The following is a 25,089-nucleotide window of genomic DNA, read 5'->3' as shown; positions in this document are numbered from 1 at the left end:
AGTCTCTCAGCCTCATTTTGCCTAATGGCATGACTCTAAGAAAGTTACACAACCAGAAAGACTGCCTGAGCTGAGTATGAAAAAAGTAAATGTGAATCAGCGCTCTACCCCATTTAATAAATAAATTTCAAAATTACATGCTGTACGCCTTTGCCTGCCTGGTATGTTAAGTAAAGACTTCTTAACTTTAATATTATTCAGTTTTCTCCTTCAGAGGTTGCTATCTTATACCTTAGTCCTTGGCACTCATCGGTGGCAGCAGAGATTAACCTCTTCTTCCCTCATCTAGTCTTCTTCACAAATACTTGTCAGGTCGTCTACATTCCACGTACCTCTTCTCTTCATTCTGTCATTCACCGCCATAATTGACATATATTTTGTTAACTTCCCCCTTCTTCTATACCACCACTACTGGTATCCATTGATTATTTTACTAAATTGAAATATGGTCTATTTTCTTCTCATGGACACAACCAATGTGTATAGAAGGTGGATATCATTTTTGGGGGGGGGGGCAGGTGATGCATGAATGTTATTGGATCACTTTTGAATGCTGATGGTTTGTGAGGACAATAACTGCCAAAAGGCAATGCAAAATTTAGATTTATGTGATTACTTCACACCTATAACTGGTTGAAAGGGCACATTCCATTGGGACAGTGTATTTACTTTGCATCAAAGTATCTTAAAAAAAGCTCCTGAATATTTAATTGTAACCTCAGTAGTGCAGGTGGCTATACCACTAAGGTTACTTATCTAATTCCAATGATTTCTGTTATAGTCAAGAAATTATACCCAGTTTTTCACTGGAGGCTGCATAAAACTTGCAAAGAATATAAGGAGTAATATGCAATAATAAAAATATGTGAGACTATCAGGGCAATAAACAGTCTTTAAGGTAGTTACAAAATAGAAAAAAAGGACATTATATGGTAGCAAAGTTGTTTAAAGATCAGTAAAAAATGTTTTTTTTATTCAAAATTGTTAACTTTTTGTTGAGAGAAATGTACTTGTGTATACAAAAGCCTGTTTTGTACTTAATGTATGGTAGATGATATTCTGAAATTAGGAAAGAATTAATAAAACATGATCATAGAAAGGGATTAAAAGCATAAAAGGAAAATTATAGCAAGGGAAAAACATTTTTGCCTTTTATCAGTTCATCAAGGTTTGAGACAAGTTGCCTATAAAGGAGATTACGTTAGACTAGCTTTCAGTTTGTCTATGGTGATTTTCCCTGTGGTGAACATGAGTGTAACCAACAATTTGTCAGGTATTGCTTGAGGTTTGATTTAAATGTGGTCTTTTTCATGGGAAAAGATTGCATTTCAGAACTGAGACAATGTTGGATTTGATAATGAATAGTAGACGTTTGTAGTGTTATTGAAGCTAAGGAGAGCAGTAGTAGTTTTGTGATTTGGGAAAAAGCCATGCTAAGTACAGAGGATTTTTGGCAGCGAGGTATTTTGAGGAGCTGTGCATGCATGCATTTTCCCAAAACTTTGGATAAGGGAGGGGATTTTGCAGTTGGATGGCAGTTGAAGAGTTCTCTGGAATTTCCCCCTTTGTATACAAGTGGAATGTGGAATTTTTTCCCCTAAAGGGCTGTGACACAGCTTTCTAGTTTTATTTCATTATGGAAAAATGACAGAGGATCTCTTTGTCCCAAGTTATATTCCAGCAGCTTCTTAAAGAGGGAGTGATTGTTGTGACCTGTTTCTGTTTTTGAACAGTGATTGGTGCAGCCCTGGTAGATGCCTGAAGGAGTGGATACATGAGCACTTATATAGTATAAGAAAATAGGATAGCAGGAATACTTTTTATAAACAAATATTAAAATGTGGTACTTCTCATCAGTTCAAATTTTTGGTATTAGAATTGTTTAACTATAATGAAAGGTGTGGTGACATCAGAACCAAGGTTGAATGCATAGAAACAAAATGGATTTTAGAACTGCAAGCTGATAAAGAGATTGGTTTAAATGAAGGTGTCCCCTGTGATATTGGGAAAAGATAAGTGTTTATTTTCAATTGTCTCTGCACTTCTCATTTAATATAAATCTCTGTAATCTGTACAACTGTTTTTCTCACCCATCCACCCAGTTCTTGTGGTCATCTTAAGTCTTGGTGGCTTTGAGTTCCCAGCGTCTGGTATAAAGTTGATACTGGACACTCCTCCCAGTCACATTACATCAGCTCATTCTACTGTTTATAGTGAGAACTTAGTAAAGGCCCACCCCTTTAACTTACGAATATTCAATTATCTCATTATCTTCTGTCTCTTCATTTTCTACTAAAAAAAAAAAAAAAAAAAAAAATGTTTCCTGCCTTTTCTGTAACAAGTCTAGTTCAGATGCAGATTTGTTGTATCCTGGACTGTTTGTAAGCTTCTGAGATCTGCTAGTTCTCTCCTCTCCTGCACTTTTACTAGCTTATTAGTCTAGCACTTTACCAGACTTCTTGTAGCAATTATTGTAGCACACAAAAGTGCTACCAGCACTAAATGTTCTACAAGGAAACTGCAGTAATTATTACTAATGCTCACGCCTCCAGGCATGTCTAAAGGTCAGGCCCCTCTACTTTGTCCTGTTAACCTGGTGAATTTGGGCATCCTGAGGCAATGTAGCAACTACCTAATGTACACTGATAACCCTCTCCTCTTATCTCTCAATACTCAGACTTGCAAGAGATGTACTTATATATCCAAATTGGAAGCCATGCACTCTCCAGCCAAGACTGGAATAGCTGGTCAAGAGGAGAAGGTCAACACTTGCACCACACCACATAAACACATAGCCCTCCAGAACACACACCAGCACTGCCTTCACATAAAAACACAAACCATGCACCCACCTTCATGGAGGCTCACAATAAAAATCTACCCAAACAGCAGAGACCTCCAAGGCAGAAATGCACTCCACCACCACAACACAACACTAAACACGAGACACATAACCCTCCTAAACAGTGTGCCACTCAACTAAAGCCTCTAAGGCAAAACAGCATGCCCAACAACTAGTCATAGGTGATTCGATAGTGAGGCACACTGATGTCCCACTCACTAAGTTTAATAAGGAGAAAGTAACAGTCAGCTGCCTGTCAGGTGCTGTCATCCACCACATTTTCCACACACTCAGGTCCCTCAACAACAGGTACAAATATGACTCTGTCATTGTACATGTGGATGTGAATGCCCTGAGATGTACCTCCCTGGACTACATAAGAGACATGGAGGAGTTCTTAGATTATGTAGCCCAGGTGGTTATGACCCTAGCCCTGAGCAGCCTCCTACCATCACCCAGAATGATACAACAGTACAAGCAGAAAAAGACAGTTCTCCAAAGACACTTCGCTATCTGTCCTCTGCTTGACCCCTACTCTACTTTACACTAATTGTAAGATCTCTTTATGCCTCCTCTTGTGGGTTATAACTCAAAATTTTAATCTTAGCAATAACCACCGCATAGTTTCTCTTTACATGTCCATCTCTAATTTCCTCTTCCAATTCATATATTAAGGAAATAACTACAGAAATTTATAATCTGTTTGTTTTTATTAAAATTTATTTTATTGTATAATGCTTCTATTCATTACTTATCTAATACCTCTGTATAACTATACATACAGTCCATGCATGCACTGTAAAATACTAAACCTTTGTAATGACTTGTTTTACTGTGGAGCTTTTCTCCCTGCACCTCCACTGAAAAATGGCTACTTAGCTCAGTCAGACCATCCCAGTTAACAAATGTAAAATAAATAACATAAATAAATGATTGATTTCAACAATTGGCTAAGTTTCTGGTGTCATTCTAAGGGGATCCAGTATCTATTTACCTGGGATGACATGACTGACAGACCTCAATGCTTTGCCAGAGATGGCCTTAATCTGTCACCCCTGGGCTTCCATATACTGGCCAAGGCTGTTGCCACCCCTATAGTGCCTTTTTTAGGTGGTTTTCCAAAGACCAAATTACCATCATAACAGCTACAAGCCAATGTAATCTGAGGGTCATGCTGCTCAACACTAGAAGTCTAAATCTCAAAATGCACTCACTCAAAGCACTCCTTAAAATGGAGAGCATCAACATTTGTGCTGTAACAGAGACCTGGTTCAAGGCAACAGAAGGCACCCCTGCACTACCAGGCTATAACTCATTCCACACCTTTCAGCCCCAGAACTTGGACCGAAGCTCCAAAGGCAGTGGTGTTTCCATATTCATAAAGGATGTGCACACCTCCAGACTGGTAGCCCAACATAATGCATCATAGATATTTCAGTGGCAGCCAACACTGTTTAAGACAGGGATTCAGGTTGTAGCCTGCCATAGGTCCCCAACCATGTCACAAGACTCACACTCCACATTCCTAAGCACCCTGGAGAATATCAGGGTCCAACCTAACATTCTCATATTGGGCAACTTCAACTACCCCTCCATTAACTGGGAAAACTATTCATGTACCAATTCACTTGCCCAACATTTCCTGGAATTCATTAATTCCAATGCCCTGGACCAACTCGTTCTTACCCCCACTAAAGGTAGCAACATCCTTGACCTGGTCATTGCTAACATAGGAAACTATTGCTTTATACCAGTAGTCAACTCCTCCCTGGTTAGATCCGACCACAAACTAATCACCTTGGAAATCAACATCCCTCCCAACCCCCACCCCCACCCCACAAAGGTAACCACCATGAAAAACTTCTCCAAAGCTAACTTTGGGCTCCGAAAAACAGAGGTGGCTAACTTCACAGCACCCATGCAATTGGAGAACAGCTGCATGACCGCTGAATCATACACTAATGCCCTGTATGAACAAGTACACAAATGTGTGGATCTCGCCATACCCAATAGAACCAGGACACTCTCCTCAAAAAAAAGGAAGCCAATCTGGTGGTCCCCTGCCATAAACAAATTCTACAACAGAAGGAGGAAATTGATGTGGAATAAGGTGAAGTCCAAAGACTGGAAAAACTCCCTTATCAGCCTCAACAAAAAGTTGAGATCCCTCATCAAATCCTCTAAAGCTAGGTATGAAAACAGAATTGCAGCAGATAGTAAAGATAACCACAAGGCCTTCTATAGTTATGTAAAGAATCTCCATGGCAATAGCCAGATTTGCTCAGAGCTATTGCACAATGGCACCTCCTATACCGAGCCAACAGATCTTGCCAATATACTGACCGACAGATTCAGTGCCAACTTTACCCCTCTCTCCCTCAGCAAAGGACCAATCCCAATACCAGTAGATTGCCAGGCATCCAGTATTCTGCTGCACATGTTAAAACAGCCCTGTCCAAGGCCAAGAATACAGCTTCTATGGGACCTGACAATATCCCTGGCTGTGTTCTACATGAACTACAGAGTGATCTGGCACCTCACCTATGTGGCCTGTTGAATAACAGCCTCACTTCAGGCTTTGTCCCTGCCAAATGGTGCATTGCTACAGTCATCCCTCACCACAAAGGAGGAGTGACTACAGACCCTGGGAACTATTGCCCCATTAGCCTGATGAGTCGGGTCTATATTAGAACACCGAACATTCAAAATGTCGAGTGTTCTAATATCAAACCCTAGCAGTCGAAAATTAAAAACATTGAACATTCAGAACAGCAAATTTTTTCCTAGGGAAAAAATTTGCTGTTCCAAAACACATACACACAACACAAACACACCAAACAAACAACAATCCACACACATACACCTAAACTCTTACACGCAATCCTACACTAAACTATACATACGCCACTAACTATCCACTTACCTTAACCCAAACCCTAAGGTCCGTCACTATCACACAGTCACCTCACCCGTGCCCTAACCCTAACTCACCTACCCCGCCCTAACCCTCATGTGCACACAATCGCACACTTACCTGACCCGTGCCTTAACCCTAACTCACCTAACCCGCCCTAACCCTCACGTCCACACAGTTGCACACTTACCTGAACCCAACCTGTAACTTTCCACCAGAGTGCTGAAAATACCGAAGCAACAGAAATGGACAACCAAATTCTTTCCCTAGGAAAAAATTTGGTTTTCTGTTTCTTCGATATTTTCAGCATTCGCTGAAATAGGGTCGATATTAGAACACTCAACATTTTAAATGTTCGGTGTTCTAATATAGGCCCGATGAGTCTGATATGCAAAGCTTTGGAATGCATCATTATGGACCTAATAAACAAGGATATAGGGAATCTCTAAACTCTGGATCCCACACAGTTTGGTTTTGCGAAGATAGATCATGCCTGCTCAACCTGGTCAGCTTCTATGAGTCAGTCACCAGAGCTGTGGATGAAGGCAAGGTGGTTCATACAGTCTACCTTGATCTGACCAAGGCCTTTGATACCATTCCCCACTCAGGAATCAAAGAAAAACTCACTAAGCTAGGCATCAACCCCTATATCACTAGGTAAACTGGCTCACAGATAGAACCCACACTGTGAAAGTAGCTGACTCCAAGTCAGACTGCCAACCAGTCATGAGTGGAGTCCCACAGGGTTCAGTTATGGGGCCTCTCCTGTTTGTTACCTACTTCTATGATGTACAGGCCAACACGAAGGGACTCTGGCTGACAAAGTTCACAGACGATTGCAAGTTGGGTGCTATAATTAACTCCCCAAGTGATGTTGACATCCTGCAGAAATGCCTCACTGAGACCAATGACTGGTGTCAGGACCATGGCTTTAAGCTCAATGCCAAAAAATGTGTTGTCATCCCCTTTTGAATTACCACATCAAAGGTAGTTCACTGAATACAGAAGGCATTATAAGAGATCTAGTAACACAGGTTGACAACAACCTCTCTTTTGACCACCACATTGCCACTGTGGTCAGAAAGTCCTTCTATGTGGCACATCTCATTACTAAGGGTTTTGCATCCAAGAAGAAAGAGGTCATTGTCTCCCTCTACTCTTCCCTCATTAGGCCAATCATTGAGTACAATGCCCCATTTGGCATGTACCTCACTAGACACCTGCAACAACTGGAGAGGCCGCAAAAGTACCCGACAAAGAGGATCCTAGGCCTTAAACACTTGTCCTATATGAACAGACTCAAAAAACTCCAACTATTCTCGGTCTCATATTGTTTACTTAGATGCGATCTCTGCTTGACTTACAAAGCCATGTTTAACCCAGCTATGTTAGAAATGCTACATCTAAAGAAATCCCAATCCCTCTGCACCACACACTACAGAGACCTCAATCTCATTACCACAGTCAACAGAACAAGCTGGAGGGACAGGTTCATAACCCAGAGGCTGCCCATGCTATGAAATAGACTTCCCATACATGTCAAGCGGAGCACCTTACTGGCCCTCTTCAAGAGAAATCTTGATGAATGGATGGGAAATAAAAAATTCACCCCGGGGATCACTCCAGTGACTCTACTCAACAGAGGCACTGGGAACTAAGGTCAGGTGGCATGATGCCAGGGTAATCTTATGGGCTAGGCTTGTAAAGGCTCCAGAGCCATAAGCTTAGTACACACCTAGGAACCTATAAGACCTATACTGAAGTAACATGACTTGATGAGGTAACAGTGCATCTCTCTCTTTTTAAATGTTAGTTTGTGTGTTACTAGTTATATCTGATGAAGCAGCTAGTGAAAAGAAGCAGTGAAAGTGCGTATCTCTGTTTTAAACTTAGTTTTGAACTTGGTTTTGAAGCATTAAACCTGTTTACTTACCTGGAACTTCTGAAAGTTTTCTTGTGTGTATAGCCAGGACATTTAGCTGTGCTGTGCTGTGGCTCACTCTCTGTTTTATTTGGATTTAAACTTTTTCTTTTGATTACCAGCCTTTACTTTGCATCCAGTGTTTTTCTGATTCACTTTTACTAAATTGCTTTGGTTAGGTCGTTAGCTCATACCTTGCCTGTGACCATCCCTCTCATCTTCAGCCCCATCCTTCCTTTTCATTAGCCTGTGGGGGCAGCTGACACCCTCTACTGCTCATGACATTGATCGTGTCACATCCAAACCTTTTTAAAGTTCCACGAGTCCCTCCCTAACCGGTAATATGATCCAGCAAAAAATCAACACATACGGTCATAGGCTCATAGGTGTATACTATGTTAATGGCTACCAGGGTCTTGGCTAGCCATGCAACACAACCCACTTTTGTCCCCAGTTCCTTGGATGCCTATATGGTTGGATATGTTAGTAAAGAGGTAGCTAATAGTTATGTGGGTGGGCATGTTAGTTGGGGATTAATTTCCTTACTGTTAACCTCTGTCTATCAGAGACATGGTGGCCAGTCTTGGGGTGAATTTGCAATTTCCCAACTAATGATCAAAGTTTCTTTTGTACAGGGTAAAGTATTAAATCAGGTTCACATAGATGGGGAAGGTATTCCATGGTGTTGGGATGCTTTGAGACCCATATTGTTCTCTCCAACGTGTTCTATTTATGTTGCAAAGTTCAGGTGCTTGTTTCTGCTGCTGTTTGTTTTGTGGATATGCAAGAGATCCATCAGTACTGGATCTGATTATGTTTTATATGCCAGGCATAGATTGCCTCTCAGTAACCTATAACATATCAAATCCTCTGTATGCACTTCTACTTACAACTCTAATCACTGTACTCAGTTAAAAGAAATGTGTCCAAACATTCAAATAATCCATACACATCAAACAGAAGACAGCCTTCCATCTTACAAGCCAGTCATTACTATTAACAAAAAAATAAAACAAAATGCATACTGTATGCATAAGCCAGCTTAAGCCGCGGTGGTGCAGCGGTAGCATTGTCGCCTCACAACAAGAGGTTCTTCCATTCGATTCTTGACTGGAGTGCCTTCTGTGTGGAGTCTGCATGTCCTCCCCACGGTTGAGTGGCGTTTGAAAGGCATGCATGAATGGGCATGCCTTCGTTGAAGGTTGGGCGTTGAGCTGGCACCTTAGCACCGTAAACATCGACTGCCAATCATTAACGGACCGGAGTTTCGCTGTGGTGACCCCTAACCAGGAAAAGCCGAAAGAAAAACAACAACAACAACAACATGCATATGCCAGCTTACAAGTCAGTCATTGTCATTAACAACCTACATACTATGTAAACATTACCTTATGCCTAAACACCTGTACCTTAAAACAAAGCTCATACTTACTATCCCATACTGCTCCTAAGGTCATTATAAAAAATGCATCGATTTCAAAACTGGAACATGGCCTGCCTGTTCTATGCCTGTAATCATCATTACCAGTCACTGAAAACCAAATATTCTGATTTGTTTTATTTGTGGACATTAATATGCATCACTTTACACAAATAGAACAAATCAAATGGCTAACCATCACAAGCAGGGCAGTTTGTCTTCATATCACAGCAATTTTCAAAGTACTCTTTATTGTCCTCTGCTCTTACTCTCCATGGAGCAATCAGGGTAACTCAATCTGGTTAGTCTGAAGTTCAAAACTGTCTTGGGGAAAGAGCATTCTCCAGAACAGGCCCAGCAATCTGGACCAACCTTCCAAAAGATGTTAAAATGGCAAATTGCTTCAAAGGCTTTACAAAATGAAGGAAAGAGTAGATTGCTGGTTAAAAGTCAACCATTTCAAAATCTGTACAGGTGAATTACTCTAATTTCCCTGTCATTTTAATCACTTATTGCTGTCACTTATATAACCTTATTTTAATTTTATTCTAACCTGTTCTTTGTCCTGACTATGTTGAACTGGCTTGTATTTTTAATATTAATTTTATTAATAAGAACTACTGGACACTACTTTGCTATCTTTGTTTTTGTCGTACAAAGTTTCTAGGTCGTGACTGAAAAGGATTAGCAGACTAGCTCCAGCTAACAAAATAACAAAAATGGAAATAAAAAATAATCATGGATAAAATATCCCACTTACTGAATTATTTTCCTCTCTTTTCAAAAGCTTTATTTAAATTCTGACCAAAGTAATCTCATTAAACTAATCCACTTTAGAAAAATAGTGTTAAATCCAGGTCCACCTGTTACCACTTTATCAAAGACACCTACACATAACATCAAATAAAAACTCTTTTACTTTATATCACTTTAATGCATAAAGTGTTAGATCTCCTAGAATTATTTTACATATACACTCCCTCTAATCTTCTGGCCATAACAGACACATGATTAAAATCAAATAACTCAGTCATACTTGATCTTGTAAACAAATGCTAACTATTCAGAGCTGATCATCACACAAATACTAGTGGGGGAAGCACACTCATTCTAGCCTCTAAACAACTTAACATAGCTTTAGAGGCCACTTCTAAAACTAATAAAGCCACAGAACCAAGATGGCTAGTCATAAAGCTGGCCTTAGAGGGACATACTAAAGTTTATATCTCTAGCATCTACTACAATCTTTCCTAAATACCAGATTTTTGCAACCTGGGACTTCCAAACACAATTTTATTCTCATTGGTTAGATAAACCTCAACTGGGTTGGACACCTAAAACACTATAATGTTCTAGCATCACTTCTCACCATAACCTTATCCAGTTTGTACAATGATATATTTATCAGGACTTACAAACAGGTGACCACACCCTTCTGCATATAATCCTTACCAATATTCAAAATTGTTGCACCAAAATGTTGGTCCTCCCAAGCAGCATAAGTGAGCAGACCCCACTGCTTGTAACACAGTAATAGGTCATTCATATCTCCTAAATTTTCTCTGACACTATTAGTCATACATTTCCAATTAATCAAAATTTGAAATTCCTAAATGATCTTAGATTGAACAGCCCTACGGGATGTGATCATCATCATCTTCATCATCTTCATTATCAACATCAGCCTCCTTTTCCCATTTTTACATGAGTTTTGGGGTGTCGTGTCAAGTGCTACTACCTCTAATGATTCAGTGACACTCTCATAAACATTCTCACAAATGCTGTTACATTCCTCATAGAAAACACGGCACAGAAGATGCAGAAAGAGGGAACGTGACAAGATGGAAGAAAAAAGGGATTCCACACGTTTTCTACAATTAGCTCCAAGCACAGACCCATAGCTTCTTCCAGGAATTTATTGGAGGTGAGGAGGCTAGAGGCAGCAGACATCAGCTTACAACCATTTGCACAATGGGCAGTAGAAGAAACTGAAGTTTCGGCACCACCTCTGTTTTGATCTATCTTCCAGGTGTATAGACAGAATTCATTTTATTGTTTTCTGCAATGACCAATAAAGTTCTTACACGGACTTTTCCTGGAGATAAAAATTGCATGTTAGCAATCAACTGTTTTGAGTCTTTAAAGGGGATCTCTTTTGAGCTAAAAGGTAATAACAACAAGAGGGAGAGAAATATGTTTGAGGTATCTATATTCTACACAAAGAAATACTCTAATTTATTTTTCAATGTTGTTGCTGTGAAAACTAGTAGGACATTTTCTTTCTATGTTCCTAGCTATTCACATTTGTAGAAAAACATTTAAAACCAGTTTTATTTTAATGTATTGAGTTCCAGATGCTGGTGGTAAACCAAGTGATTTGTATATTTTAACCTAACAGTTTAATACTGTCCTAGCAAGTTTTCATGCAAGCAGTTTAAAGGGTAAAATAATTTTAATAGCACTTAATGTGACATTCCAGGATGTGAGTTTGATTTCTCTTACTTTTACACTCTTACATTGTGGAATTTTAGACTGTGAGTCAATGTGATAATATGCAGATTTACTATTTTCATATGTACAATGAAAAGCAAATTGTGACAGTTGCACGAATATTTAAAAATTCTATGATTCTCAAACACTGGAAAAGATGCATATTGCATTATATAGAAAAGTTAACGTGTTTAGATGACACACATTTTCTGTGGGATTTTGAAAAGGCGTTCTTAAAATTTTGCACGAGTAATTAGATATGATATACACATAATCATGTACAAACACACACATGTAGCACCCCACCCACATATACATAATTGCTTGCACTGAGAGAGACAATTACTTTCTTAAAATGGTAATCTAAGGTTTATGCAATTTTTTTTTTGTTTATTTCATGTAGCTTAATGCTGAAGGCGTATTAAAAGGAATGTAAATTACTTGTCCTTTAGTGAGATTTAAACCACATAATTAATTGCAAAGATGCATGCACACAAGATTTTTGAAATTGCTTTTAAAATGTAACAAGAATTCAGGTATATTCAAAATATGTATTCTCTGAAACATTGCACATGTGTAGTATGCAAAATATTGCTATGTTGTTGTTGTTGTCTTTCGGCTTTTCCCGGTTAGGGGTCGTCACAGTGGAATTCCGGTCCGCTAATGATTGGCAGTAGATTTTTACGAACGCCGAGGTGCCAGCTCGACGTTCAACCTTCAGCGAAGGCACGCCCATTTACGCATGTCTTTCGAACGCCCACCCAACTGCAGGGAGGACATGCAGACTCCACACAGTGTATAAGTATTAAACAGCTAATTAAAATGTTTTGCCTATTCTGGAAGATGCAATAAAATTAAAAATATTTTTTTGCTATCCAAAAGACCCTGGATATTTCAAAACACTTTATCATGGAATTTATTTGTTGCCTATCCAAAGAGGACAAAACTGAGGATATTTAGATTTCTTGTTGAAATGTAATTTTTTCAGTTTGATGATTCAGAAAGAAATAATTGCTTGAAAAGATCACCGTTACAGATTCTTTCCAAAATTAAGCCTCATATTAAACAAATCAGTAATATCTGAAAAAAAAGGGGGTTGAGAGTTAGCATAATGGTTCATAGGTTCATAGGTTCATAGGCAGGTACTAGGCTATCTGCCCAAGGGCATTTATAAGCCTAGCCAGAGTGTGTCGGCTTTCGCCACCCAATTAATTAACTGATCCTGTCAAGCAAAACCAATGAAGTGATCCCAGGGGTGTATTTTCTGTTACTCATCCACTCGTCAAGGTTTCTATTGAAGAGTGTTAGTGAGGGGCTCTGCCTGATGTAATCTGGAATTTTGTTCCAAAGCATAGGGAGTCTCTGTGATAGGAATCTATCCCTCCAGCATGTTCTATTTATTGTTGTGGCGAGGTTTAGCTCACTAGAGCGCATGGCTCGCAGTGACTTGGATTTCTTTAGGTGGAGCATGTCCATCAATTCTGAGTTGGACATGGCTTTGTAAGTCAGGCAGAGATCACCTCTGAGTTAGCAATATGCCACTGAGTACAGCTGGAGTTTTTCTCAGTTGGGCTGCATAGGACATATGTTTGAGACCAGTAATCCTCTTGGTGAGGTACTTTTGTGGTCTTTCCAGCTGTTGGAAGTGTCTTGTGAGGTACATCCCAAATGGGGCATTGTACTCTATGATGGGTCTTATGAGTGACGAGTAGAGGGGCACTATAACCTCTTTATTTCTAGATGCGAACCCTTTAGTAATTAGATGGGCCACATAGAAAGATTTCCTAACTACTTTGGCAATATGATTGTCAAAGGAGAGATTATTATCTACCTGGGTCCCCAGATCTCTTATTACCTCTTCTGTATTAAGGGGGCTGCCACCTATGTGGTAATTCGTGGGTGTTTTGTTTTTCCCCAAACGGGATGACTATGCATTTTTTGGAATTTAGCTTGAGGCCATGACTTTGACACCAGGTGTCTGTCTCAGGAAGGTCCTTTTGGAGGATGTCCGTGTCAGCCGAAGAGCCAATTATGTCTCCCAGCTTGCAGTCATCGGCGAACTTGGTTAGCCATAGTCCTCCTGTGTTTGCCTGTACTTCTGAGAAGTGTATGCCAAACAGCAGGGGTCCCAGGACTGAGCCTTGCGGGACACCACTTGTGACTGGTTTAGAGTTGGACCTGGAGCCCGCTATTCTTACCGTGTGAGTTCTGTCTGTAAGCCAGTTGGCAACCCATCTCGTGACGTATGGGTTTATGTTCAGGCTGGTGAGTTTTTCTGTAATACCAGAGTGGGGAATGGTGTCGAAAGCCTTGGCGAGGTCAAGGTAGGCTGTGTGAACCACCTTTCCCTCGTCTATGGCCTTGGTGACTGTCTCGAAGAAGTCAACCAGGTTTCGTAGGCAAGATCTGCCCTTAACAAAGTCGAACTGGGTCGGGTCAAGTGTTTGGAAGTTCCCAATGTCTTTGTTAATGAGTTCCATGATGATGTGCTCCACAGCCTTGCAGACCAGGTTAGTCAGGCTTATGGGGCGATAGTTACCAGGGTCAGTTGTGGCCCCTCCTTTGTGGAGAGGAATAACCGTTGCTGTGCGCCATTCTATGGGTACGTAGCCTGCAAAATGCTTACCTTACAGACACAAAACAAGGTACAGGGCTTCATTCTCACATTTGTGTGAAATTGGCTAAGCTTAAAAATGACCTGGAAGGGTAGCTAACCTAGTACTTACCTATGAACACAGGGTTCTAATAGGAAGAAATGTTACTAAAGATTTCAAAAGGCAGGACCACATGGGCAAATCCGAAAATATAGAGACTGAATGGCCCAAAAAAAAGATATATATCCCAAGTCTGTGATGGCCATTTCTCAGAATATTCCCTTTTCTCTGAGGAATAACAATATCAGAGTTGGTATGTACATTTATATATTTATAAGTTCACTAGGTATGGGTGGCTTGACCCCCACATCGGGGGTGCAGGCTTGCAAAAAAACAAATTTAAAGGAGAAGAGCTGTGTTTGAGATTCGGTCTTCTGCAATTTCAATGCTGGCATTTCAGTTGTGAGCTAGAAATCACTCTTGCTTTTGTTATTTATTAGCTACAGTTAAGATTTAAGTAGGTAACACAGGGTAATCTATTATGTGACTGAAATACTTAAAGCTACAAAGCAACCTTATGGTGTTACTGCTCAATGGTAGGAGCTTAAACAAAATGTCCCACCCCCTTCAAGCCCTCCTCATAGGGGAGAATGTAGACATCTGTGCCATGACTGAGACTTAGTTTAAAGCTGTAGATTGTGCTCCAGGAGTGCAAGGCTACAGTACTTTCCAAAAATTTAGACCAACAATAGCACAGACAGGGGCCAAAGGTGGAGATGTCTTGATCTACATTAACAACAAACGTACCTCCACGTTGGTTAAACAGGATGATACCATGGAGCTCATTTACGTGCAAGTCACCAGAGATAAAATCTCTCATTATATCATGACGAACTACAGGTCACCATCTATGTCCCTAGAGTCTCACAACTCACCTAAACCTAGTAGAGGTGCTTATCATCCAACCAAACACCATATTCCTGGGAGACTTTAACTACTTCTCTATATACTGGGAAATGTACACTGACTCAAACTTACAGGATCAATTTTTCCTGGACTGTATTAACACAAACACCCTGGAACAGATATTGCACACTCCAACTAGAGGATCAAACATACTGGATCTGATACTCACCAACATGAGAGAACATTGGACCCTCCCCCCATGTCCAGTCCTCACTAATGAGGTCAGATCACACAGCTGTCTCCTTTGAAGTAAAAATCAACCCAGAAAACCCATTTAAACCAATAACAATTAGGAACTGTTCTAAGGCAAACTACATGAAGTGACAATTTGTTAAAATTCAAGGCTCCCCCTAATCCTGAGACCACAGCTACCTATTCAGAATTATTCACAGAGTCCCTGTACAAACATGTGAATGGCTGCATAGAGGCTGCTGCACCTACCAGAAATAAAATCAAAGCAAGCACTAAAAACAAACCCCACTGATGGAATCCTCACCTAAACCAAGTATATAATAAAAAAAGAAAAGGCATGGCCAAAATCTGAAAGAGCAACTCTTATTCAATTAAACAAGAAACTAGGAGGTCTAATTAAGTCCAACAAGGCCAACTATGAGGTCAGGCTAGCACTGCAGGCTAAGGAAAATCACAAGGCCTTCTTCAGCTATGTCCGGAACCTTAAAGGCAACACACAGCAGTTTGCTGAACTGGTGGTGAACAGTACCGCCTTCACTGATCAAGATGACATAGTAAATTATAAATTTAGCGCAAACTTCAGCCCCCACTCCTCCACCAGCTCCACAAGGTGAACTCCCCTCCATCATACTTCCCCCAACTATTATCAGGAACCAGGTGCAGGTACCACTCGCTAAAGTCAAGAACATTCCATAGGTTCTGTCAACATCCCCGATTGCCTCTTGAACAGTCTAAAACATGACCTATCATGACCACTTGAGGTACTGTTCATCTACAGCCTTGAAACAGGCTATATTCCAAGTGAATGGAGGACTCCAACACTCATTCTCCTTCATAAGGGTGGACCATCAACTGACACAGGGAACTGCAGACCCATCTATCTAACAAGTCTAATATGCAAAGCCATGGAACAGATTATCATGGAAATGACAAACAATGACATTAGCAGCCTGCAGACACTGGACCCACCTCAGTTTGGCTTTGTTAAGGGAAGGTCCGCCTACTTAATCTGGTTAGCTTCTTTAAGAGGGTCACCAAGGCAATGAATGATGGTAAAACAGTGCATACTGATTATCTTGACCTGGCAAAGGCATTTGATACAATACCCCAATCCTTACATAAGTCACTGGATTGCTGGCTGGTTCACAGACAGGACTCAAGAAGTCAGGACTGGTGAAACTACCTCCACTCCAATGCTGAAGGTACAGGTTCATAACCCAGAGACTGCCCATGCTCTGGAATAGACTTCCCATACATATCAAGCAGAGCACCTCACTGGCCCTCTTCAAGAGAAATCTTGATGAGTGGATGGAAAATAGAAAGTTCACTCCAGGGATCACTCCAGTGGCTCTAGTTGATAGAGGCACTGGGAACTAACATTGGGTGGCACGATGCCAGGGCATTAGCCTAGTACATACCTATAAACCTATGCACCTATTGAACCTAAGAGACTTGCCACCAGTGGAGTACCCCAGGGCTCCATGCTGAGCCCACTCCTGTTTGGCATCTACTTCTCAGAAGTTAAAGCTAATGTTCAAGGCCTCTGGCTCACCAGGTTCACAGCTGACTGTAAATTGGGAGCTGTTATAGATTCCCCCAAGATACCAACATCTTGTATGAGGGTTCAACACAATGACTGCTGCCAAAGCCATGGCCTAAAACTCACTACTAAAAAATGTATATGTTCTTTGGGAAACTGTCAACCCAAGTTAATTACTCCATTGATAAAACACACCTAAAAGTTGACCCAGTAGTAATGGAACTGGGAACATATATAGACTGCAATCTGGCCTTTGATCAACATGTAGCTAAGATAATAAGAAACTCATTCTATGTTGCACAAACTTATAGGTAAGGGTATGGCACCAGTTCCCATGGAAATTCTAATACCATTCTACTTGGCTGTTAGCAGACATATCATGGAGTACAATCCCTCCTTCAGCATGTGTCTAATCAGATACTTGCAACAGTTGGAATGCAAACAAAAGGATTCTCACCAGGGGAATTCAGGGAATGAATACCCCATCCTATTATGATTGCTTAAAGGCTCTTTCACTGTATTTAGTCTCCTACAAGTTGCTGAGAAGGGATCTTTTCCTGGCTTACAGGGCTTCCTCTGACCCAGCCCTGATGGATCTTTGCTTAAACAGGATTTAAGTATCTTTGCTGTTTTTTTTACTTGAAATACCTTCTCTAGCTTACCCTAAACAAGCTTAAACTGTTTTTTTAGCTGTTTGCTGCATTATTTAATATCTGCACTTAAAGTTACATTTTAGTCGAATATGATCGAAAGTTTGTTTGTTTGTTTGTTTAATTTAACTGTTGAGGCTGCCCACTAAAGTGTGCTAGCCTGTGTAACTGATTTATTACTGTTTCTGCATTTTCTGTGTGTTTCTATCTAAAAACAAAAAAACAAAAAAATAATCCTTGTTTTCCCACCTCTCCTCGACTAGTTTAGACCAGTTTACAGGCGTTGCTGTATTATGGGCTGTGGTGTAGTTTCTGTGTTGTCCATTACCTTACTTGGATAGAAGGAAGTTTATTTGCTCACCAGTGGGAGTGGGGAGCCTTGAGCAGCCTACCTGTCCCTGTAGGAAGTGACCTCAGCACAAGAGCTGTAGTAATTGGTTGTTTTGGACCATTTCTAGCTCTTTTTAAATTCCCTGTTTAAAATCCGCGTTTGCACAGCTTTGCGCGGTTGTGCGCATAGCGCAGCGCCAGTTAAACAAGGTTAAACTTTTTCTGGCTCCGCCAAGTCTGCTCTTCAAATTTTCCCTTAAGGAAGCTCTACTCTTAGTATAATCAGACTACTCGCTATATTATAAGCCTAGCACTTGTTCTCAAAACCTCTCTACTAAGTAAGCACTCTCGTACTAAGTAAGCACTACATCCACCTACCACCCCTGTGAATATCCACTTCCCTTAAAGGCACAGCACTCCCTTATACTGTTCTAGCATGTCGAGTGGTAGATTACTGGCGTCCTCTCCAGTTCAGCTGGTTAATCTGGGTATCTTGAGACAATGCTACAACTCCTCCTCCCAACAAACACAAATACATGTGAGAGATGCAACTATATAGCCAAACTGGAGGCTGAACTCTCTCAACTCAGGGCTGGCATGACCAGACAGGAGGAGATGGTAACCACACACACAACAAACCCAGTCCCACATAGACCTACCACAACTGCAAACCAAACACATAAAAACACAAAGACATACACGGAGGCTCTAATAAAAAACTTACCAAAACAACAGAGGCTCAGGCTCCCAAAGCAGACATCCAAAAATCCACCACCTCAAAACAAAATACATGCAACACATACTTCAATAAATCAGTGTGTCAACCAATCACAGCCCTTAAGGCCAAACACCTTGCCTGATACACTAGTAATAGGTGACTATAGTCAGACACACTGATGTCCCGCTTACCAGGCTGAACAAGGAGAGGGTGACTGTGAGCTGCCTATCGGGAGCTAGGATCCGCCACATAACACACGCACTCAGGTCACTCCAAAGCAAGTACAAATATGACTCCGTCATTGTCCATGCTGGCATGAATGACCTTAGACGTACCTCCCTGGACTACATGAAAAGAGACATAGAGGAGCTCTCTGATTATGTAGCCCAGGCTGGTATGACCCTGACCCTGAGCAGCATCTTGCCCTCACCAAGAATGATGCCACAATACAAAGACAAGATGATCAGCTTTAATAATTGGTTCAAGTACGGGTGTCATTCTAAGGGGATCCAATGTCTGTCTGCCTGGGATGACATGTTGGACAAGCCACGCTGCTTCGCAAGGGACGGCTTGCACCTGTCACCACTGGGCTTCCGGATATTGGCTAAGGCTCTTGCCACCCCAATAGTGCCTTTTTAGGCAAGGCTCAAAAGACAAACCCACCTCCTTAGAAAACAAAAATGGAAAAAAGCTAAGGGTAATGCTGCTCAACGCCAGAAGTCTAAATCTCAAGATGCAGGCACTCGATGCACTCCTCAGTATGGAGAACATCGACGTCTGTGCAGTAACTGAAACCTGGTTCAAGGCTCCTGAGAGCACCCCAGCGCTACCAGGCTATACCTTGTATCATGCTTTTCGGCCCCAAACCCGGGCGAACCACAAAGGAGGGGAGTGTCCATATTCATCAAGGACACCCACACCTCCAGGTTAGTAGCAACACATGAAGCATCGGAGACCATACAGGTGCAACTAACCATAGGCAAAACTGCTATACAACTGGTAGCATGTTACAGACCACCCTCCCAATCTCAGGAACCCCACTCAGCCTTCCTGAAGACATTGGAGGATATGAATGTATCACAAAATAGCATCATACTGGGAGACTTCAACTACCCTAACATAGATTGGGTACATTATTCTAGCCCTAACACCCTAGCCCAAAGGTTCCTGGAATTCATAAATTCAAATGCACTGGAACAACTAGTCACCTCTCCCACTAGGGGAGATAATATACTAGACCTGATCATCACAAACATGGGGACAAAATGCTCCACACCGGAGGTATACCCCTCACTAGTGAGATATGACCACAAACTAATCACCCTGGATATACATATCCCACCTCCACCCCCAGCACAAAAGACCACAGTGAAAAACTTCTCAAAAGCAGACTTCACTCTTCTTAAGGCTGAGATGGTATCCTTTAAGCCCACTGGGCCAGTGGATACCACATCCCACAATGCTGAATCCTTCACAAATGCTTTCTATGGACATCTCCAAGAATGCATGGATCATGCAATCCCAAATAAATCCAAGCCCCTCTCCACCAAAGGCAAGCGTCCTGTCTGGTGGACCTCAGCCATTAACAAATTGTATAACAAAAGAAGGAAGCTACTGCACGACAGAGCAAAATCCCATAAAGGGAAGACATCTCTGATCAACACTAGCAGAAAACTACGTTCTCTCATAAAAACATCCAAGGCCAACTTTGAGAGAAAAATCGCTAAGGACACTAAAGATAACCACAAAGCCTTCTTCAGCTATGTTAGAAACTTGGGTGGAAACCCTCAGATATGCTCAGAGTTAGTTCACAACAACAAAAAATACACTGAACCCACAGATATTGCCAACATTCTGGCTGACAGGGTCAGTGCAAATTTCTCCCCTCCCTCACCCCCAAAAGAAGAAATACTTATCCCAGCTGAATATAATCTCCCTGTCATCTCAGATGTCCAAGTGAGATCCGCCCTCAGCAAAGCTAAAAACGCAGCATCAATGGGACCTGATGGTATCCCGGGTTGCGTGCTACGTGAACTCCAAGAGGAGCTAAACCCGCACATAAAAATGCTATTTAACCTTAGCTTTACTACAGGATATGTACCTGAACACTGGCGTACAGCAACAGTGGTCCCACTCCACAAAGGGGGTACCTCTACAGACCCTGGGAACTACCGCCCCATAAGCTTAACCAGCCTGGTCTGCAAATCTATGGAAAGAACCATTATGGAACTCATAAATAGAGACATTGGGGACCTACAGACACTTGACCCCACCCAGTTCAGCTTTGTAAAGGGCAGATCCTGCCTTTTGAACCTGGTTGACTTTTTTGAAACAGTCACTAGAGCCATTGATGAGGGCAAAGCAGTCCATACAGCCTACCTGGACTTGGCTAAGGTCTTCGACACAATACCCCACTCAGGCATCATAGATAAGCTCAACAGCTTAAACGTAAACCCTTATGTCACTAGATGGGTTGCAAACTGGCTAAAGGACAGAACCCATAAAGTTAAAATCGCTGGAGCAATGTCAGACTCAAAGCCAGTCACAAGTGGTGTCCCACAGGGATCTGTCCTGGGACCCCTCTTGTTCGGCATTTATTTCTCAGATGTTAAAGCAAACATGGGAGGGTTGTGGCTGACAAAGTTCGCAGATGACTGCAAACTAGGCACCATAGTCGATACACCAGCGGACACATACATCCTACAAAAAGGCCTCACAGACACGGACAACTGGTGCCAGAGTCATGGCCTTAAACTAAATGCCAAAAAATGTATAGTCATCCCCTTTGGGAAAAACAAAGTACCCACAAATTATCACATAGACAGCAACCCACTGAGTATGGAAAAAGTAATCAGAGACCTAGGGACCCAAGTCGACAGCGACCTCTCATTTGACACCCACGTTGCCAAAGTGGTTAGAAAAACATTCTACCTTGCACACCTTATCATGAAGGGATTCACATCCAGATCCAAGGATGTCATTGTACCCCTATACTCCTCCCTCATCAGACCCATGATTGAGTACAATGCCCCATTTGGTATGTACCTCACCCGGCATTTGCAACAGCTGGAGAGACCACAAAAGTACCTCACCAAGAGGATCAAGGGTCTCCAACATATGTCTTATTCTGCCAGACTAAAGAAAATCCAGCTCTATTCAGTAGCATACCGCCTGCTCAGAGGTGATCTCTGCCTGACGTACAAGGCCATGTCCAATCAGGAACTGATAGACACGCTCCACCTCAAAAAATCCAAATCTATCAGAACCATGAGAGCTAAAGACTTAAACCTCGGCACAAGTATGAATAGGACATGCTGGAGGGATAGATTCATAACCCAGAGGCTTCCCATGCTCTGGAACAAGATCCCAGTTCATGTTAGGCAGAGCCCCTCACTGACTCTCTTCAAGAGAAATCTTGATGAGTGGATGGGAGATCGTAAGTTTACCCCAGGGGTCACATCTGTGTCACTACTAGACAGGGGCACAGTAAACTAATTCTATTATATAAGGGGACCTTCACTGTGTCACTACTAGACAGAGACACAGTATTCTAAATCTATTCTGTGCATTTTTGTACCATTTCATGGGGTGGCGAAAGCCACATCACTATGGCTAGGCTTACAAATGCCCCAGGGCAGATAGCCTAGTACTAAACTATGAAACTATGAAACTATATGTAAAACAAACAGCACCAAGAACACTGATCCAGGGATCTGAACTTCACTTGTGACATAAACAGAATGTGCTGGAGGGACAGATATGTGTCCCAAAGAATCCCCACACTATGGAATAGGGTCTCCATACATGGAAAACAGAGTTCATTCCTGATCCTATTCAAACAAAACCTTGACATTTAGATCAGAAATTGTAAATTCATCCCCGCCCTAGTTCCCATGTCCATTATGAACAAAGGCTGTCAATCAGAAATGTTTTACAGTAACTAACACCCCCATACAAATCCTTAATTACCTTCCTACTAACATGCTCCCCCCACTGTATAAACGCCAGTGATACTCGAGGACCCAAATGGTTTAGGGTGTGCACGTTGGCTTGTAAGAACCGTAGTAATTAGCCTAGTAATGATCGATGAACAATTTTTTTTTATTTACACGTGTGAATTTTCATAAAAATCCAAATAGTGAAAACCAGAAGCAGCACAACTGAAGGACTAAAATGGTGACAGATAAATGCAGCAGCAACACAACCCCATGGATCCACCACGACAAATAAAAGTATGAAATCTTTACTAAACAGGATAAGTGCTTTCGAGTACTAAGAACTCTTTTTCAAATCCATATCAATACACAGAAAAACATTCCCATTTAAAAGCCACAACTAACCAATCAGCTTGCCTGCAGGTTAAGTTATTCTGCTAGCATGCATGGACAGTTTATACAAAGTAAGAGCAAGCTGGCTGAAAAAAATAAGATGCAGAGGAAGTTAAATGGAGAGCATGTAGACAGGATACAATGGGATTAGTGCAGAAATATATAAGGGGGACGGTAAATGGAGAAAATGTACTCAGATAATGCAGTTAAATGTGCTTATGTCACAAAAAACATTCTAAACATAAATACTTCCATATTGATGGAATAATAATTAATATTGTTCACAATTCTTGACCTATGCATATAAAATAAAAATGGACATGCTAACAAAGTATATGAGAGGCACACAAATCAACAGTGTAACAGAGGGGAGCAAACGTGATATAAATATTAGTAACATGCTGGGTTGAAACAACAGTTAGGAAGGACATCGGCTACATTAGGGGCTATTTGCATAGACTGCAGTTATTGAGTACGACAGGTATATACAAGGAAAGTATGTCTGTTAACTGATAGCACTATTGTATTCTCCATTTCATCATGTATAAACAAGACAAAATAACCCTACAGCTGTTGTGTCATGCACATCAGAAAGGGACATGATTTTGCCATTTGTTGTCATTTGGTTACCATAGAAAGGGGGTATATTATCTTGAAATATATATTAGACAAGCACGTGTTATATATTCATGTACATCCTAAACAGTAATACAACACTAAAAATACACAAGTGACAAATGACAACGCAGATCTGATGACATTTCATTAGTTCAACATCTCCGTTCATAAATGCAGTGCATCTACTACATGATTGTACTGAGCATGCTCAGAAGAAATTACAGCGAACACTGCCATAACAGCATGTAAACAACACTAACACACAATAAAGTGCCGTAACAGAGGCCCAATCATACTGTGTGATGATCTGGCATCATGCCATACAGTAAGCAATGTTATGCCAGTCCTCATGTCCTGTAAAGTGCCACAGTGTGAAGAAAAGAATTACAGTAATACATAAATGTTTGAACAAAGACATGCAGAACACAGCTTTATTATTTGGGAAATAAGAAATACCTATGAGCAATCAATGACATACTCAACATTTACATCTTACCAGACCTGAGCACATACCCGAACAGATATCATAAAGCTACATATCAACTTTTGCCGCACAGCAAAAGGCATACTGTTTGTGTCATGATGAACACCCTTCAAAGGGTTATAACACTTTCCTGTTGTAATAGGTATGGACCCTCCACCTTGGAGGGTGATACTCTAAAACTGTTACCCTCTGACTGTGTCATAAATACTTTCTTTCCCTAAACCACTCCTGTTTGGCACAGTTATCTGACAGGCAGATGTTACCAGATTCAAACCTCTGCCTTTCATATAACATACTTTACAGAGCTGTATATTGACCATGTCTGCCACAGGGCATAGAAATGGAGCTTGTCAAAACAAATAACTGACTTTAATGTGTGCAGTAAAAAAGGACATTTGATGACAATTTATACAATATTAATTTCTCAGAGTGATGACAAGGAGGTAACTATGTTAATGCTCACACAATTGTGAGCAGTCCAATATCAATGCTTCTTGGCCAAGGAAACTGTTCCTGTTGCTTTGTACATGCACTGTCCTAGAATTGAACCACATTCTATCTTTGTAGGTACACTATACAAGTCATTACTCAATTTATGTGCCGCAGGAGCACTCAAACCACATTTGCAGAACAACTGTTTCACTGCCAGGAAATTACAAAATGAGTTTATATTTCTTTGCCAGCATAATCTTGATGCAGTGCTGTTTGTTTAACATCGAGTTAATTCATATAATGTTGTCCTTTGCTGGAAATGAACAGCAGACTATGTTAGTCCACTGACTAGTTACATATGTATGAATTACATGCACCACAGTGGAAGCCTTAACACAGCTGAGAGACTCCACCTATGTAATGTCGTTACATCATATGATTGTGCTGAAAACAATTTGCATAAGATAAAAGGGCTGGGGAGGCTTCTTCTATAGTAATTGTACACATTATAACATTGGTGGACGTCATTCATGCATAACAGCATAAGAACATACAGTGCTTACAGTCAGTCAATGTGGGTTTTGAACACCTATGTGACAACAGAAGCTACATAATATTGTGAAGAATGAATGTGCCACAGTACAGTTGCT

The sequence above is a fragment of the Protopterus annectens genome, chromosome 17.part0 (assembly GCF_019279795.1).
Source record: "Protopterus annectens isolate FY-2018-M chromosome 17.part0, PAN1.0, whole genome shotgun sequence".
In the NCBI taxonomy this organism is placed as follows: Eukaryota; Metazoa; Chordata; order Ceratodontiformes; family Protopteridae; genus Protopterus; species Protopterus annectens.
This window is presented reverse-complemented; position numbering follows the sequence as displayed.